The following is a 2,864-nucleotide window of genomic DNA, read 5'->3' as shown; positions in this document are numbered from 1 at the left end:
AAAAAATTGATAGTTTTCCAGTGGTGTTCCAGGTTATGTTCCCACAGTGTATGATAATTCCAAGTGCTCTGCTTCCTCACCAACACTAGGTATGATTGGCCTTTTTAATTAGAATCATTTTTATGGGTGTGTAGTGACATCTCATTGTGGTTTTGATTTGCATTTCCTTTATAAACAGCAATGTTGAGCATCTATCTTATGTGCTTATTTTCCTTCTCTATGTCTTCTTTGATTAAGTTTCTGTTTAAATCTTTTGCCCATTTTTATTTGGGTTGTTTGTCTTATTATTGAGTTGTGTGGGTTATTTATATATTTCAGATACAAATTCTGTATCTGAAATATTTGAAAGTATTTTCTTAGTCTGTGGCTTTCCTTTTTATTTCCTTAAATTTCTTTTGAGGACCAAGAGTTTAATTTTGATGAAATCCAATTTTTTTATTTTATACTTTGTACTTTTGTGTCCTAATTATAAAAAACTCTTTTTTTTTAAAGAACTGATGTTTATTTCAATTTTGGAAACAACCTTATTTCCATTTTGCTTAGGAGCCTGTGGAAAATGGCTTAAGACCACTCAGTGGTTTTTCCTACCCATTCAGTGACCCAAGCAGTAGGAGCTGTAGACCAGTCTTCCATGGCAGGCTGAGTGCTTCAGTCTTCAGTAGGGACCTGCTGAACAGACACAGGGGGCACCTGTGACCTGCACACCTTCAGAGCAGGCTGCAACCTCAGGCTGAGTAGCAGTGTGCTCAGGAGCCAGGGCAGTCCCTTCACCCTGAAATTCCTCCTTAGCTTCAGCTTTTTTAGCAGCAGCATGCTCTTTCTTTTCAATCTCTTTGGGATCTCTGTAGATATAGAGATCAGGCGTGACCTCCTATGGGTGTTCACAGAAGATGGTGCCACACATGTGCAGAACTTCCCAGGCTGACATCTACCACATCAGACCCACTGAATGAGTGCCTTTGTTGTTGCAGGGCAACAACAAGGCAGACCCCAGAATTACAGCAATGTCCGCAGCACAGAGGAGAATCTGTGTGACCCAAAGCAATGGTGGGCAGGTTAGCATAAGCATCTTTGTGAGAGCCTGGTGGTCAGCCCTGGGATCAGTAATTGCCAAAAGCCATGGCTCCCAGAAGGCTGCCTGGATCTGGTTAGTGAAAGTTTCGAGAGTGAAACAGCCAGCAATAAGAGTGACTCCAGTGGCAGCAGCAAACTTCAGCACAGCCCACTAACCAGTATTCTGGAGGGCGTAACACTGACATTAGCAGCGTTTTCAAGGGCAACCATGGCGCGAGCTGCCAGAAGCAGCTTCTCCCAGGTCCTCTTCAGATTTAGGAAGCAGGTGCTGTCACTTTTCCTTTTATAGGTGTACTGTTCCATTTGGAAGTCAAGGTTGATGACACCTAATTGGGTCCATGCTGCAAGAAACTTGAGGATATCCTCCTCCTTCATTTGCAGGATATCAAGGGCTTCAGACATTGTGAAAGTTTCCCTTTAAGTTACAATGGAATCCAGAACAATGCCATATGGACCCTCCTCTGGGTAGTCCAGAAAGTCTAATTATGGAAACTTTATCTAACTTGTGACTGCTTGAATTTTCTCTTATGTTTTCTAGAAGTTTTATGCTGTTGACTCTTACCTTAAGGTCTTTATCTATTTTGAATCAATTTTTCTTTATGGAGTGAGGTAAGAAGCAAGGGTAACTTTTTAGCATATAAATATCCAATTGTTCCAGCACCAATTGTTGAAACAATTATCCTTTCCCCCATTTAATTCCCTCGGTATCTTTGTCAAGAATCAATTGACAACGATTGCTAACAGATTTCCAGAAAGAAGTGAGAAGCACAGCAGCCTACTAAGCAAAACAATCGTTTTACTAAGAAAGAAGTTAAAGAAAATAGTTTTTTTAAGTTTCTGCACATTGTTCTGAGGGCATACAGCAAAATGAAGAAACATTTATTCCAGAAAATTTACTAAATCCTTGGTAACAGCATAGTCTGTGTTGATAAAAGAAAAGCTTTAGCCAAATTAAATTTAAAGGAGTTTAATTGAGCAATGAACGATTCTCAAATTGAGCAGCCCCCAGAATTACAGCAAATTCACAGAGACTCCAGCACAGTCATGTAGTGGAAGAAGATTTATAGACAAAAAGGGGGAAATAATGTACAGAAATTGGAAGCGAGGTACAGACTGGCTGGGTTGGTTCCAAGTTGGCATTTGCCTTATTTGAACACAGCTTGAACACTCAGCAGTGTATAAATGGTCGAAGTACAGCCACTGGGATTGGCCAAGGCTCAGTTATTGTTCCAAGTGCATTCTTCTAAGTTAGGTTTTCTATCTTGTCTGCCTATTAAACTAGGTTGTAGTTTGTTCACAAGGACTCAAATACAGAAGTACAGAGTTCTTCTCAGGCCATATTTAATTCCCTCTAACAGTGTCCTCTGAACCTTGACTGCTTCCTCCCTCCCCACCTCCAAGCTCTGTCTTATAGAAACACTGCTCTGGGGGCTCAACTTCAGGCAGTGAAGCTCAAGAATATGATACAGGGATCCCTCTCCCTCCTGTGTCCCAGAATAGGGCTACAGCTTCACTCTGGGAATACAGGCTGCTGATGTTTCTCACTTCCCCTATGATGAGAAGCTTTGTTCTTATTATACACGACCTCCTGCAGAAACCCTTCCATACAGAAGTTCCTATCATACATAGCCCAATGGGCTGAGGCTCCTATCCTAGACCCTACTCATAGGGTGGAAATTCAGCACCAGCAGTCTGAGAATACTGGGGCTCCAGGTCTCTCCCCTGTCATTCCTAGGGCAGACATTCCACAAGGAGAAGGCAAACTGAGAAGGCTGGAGGTTATCATTCTC

At 41.7% G+C, this 2,864-nt stretch overlaps 1 pseudogene; it reads right to left on the bottom strand.

The window, feature by feature from the left end:
• Positions 1-561: 561 nt before the first annotated feature.
• Positions 562-1,476, bottom strand: LOC105528196 (annotated as a pseudogene).
• Between the last annotated feature and the right edge of the window lie 1,388 nt (positions 1,477-2,864).

The sequence above is a fragment of the Mandrillus leucophaeus genome, unplaced genomic scaffold, assembly GCF_000951045.1.
Source record: "Mandrillus leucophaeus isolate KB7577 unplaced genomic scaffold, Mleu.le_1.0 Scaffold708, whole genome shotgun sequence".
Classification (NCBI taxonomy): Eukaryota; Metazoa; Chordata; class Mammalia; order Primates; family Cercopithecidae; genus Mandrillus; species Mandrillus leucophaeus.
This window is presented reverse-complemented; position numbering and strand designations above follow the sequence as displayed.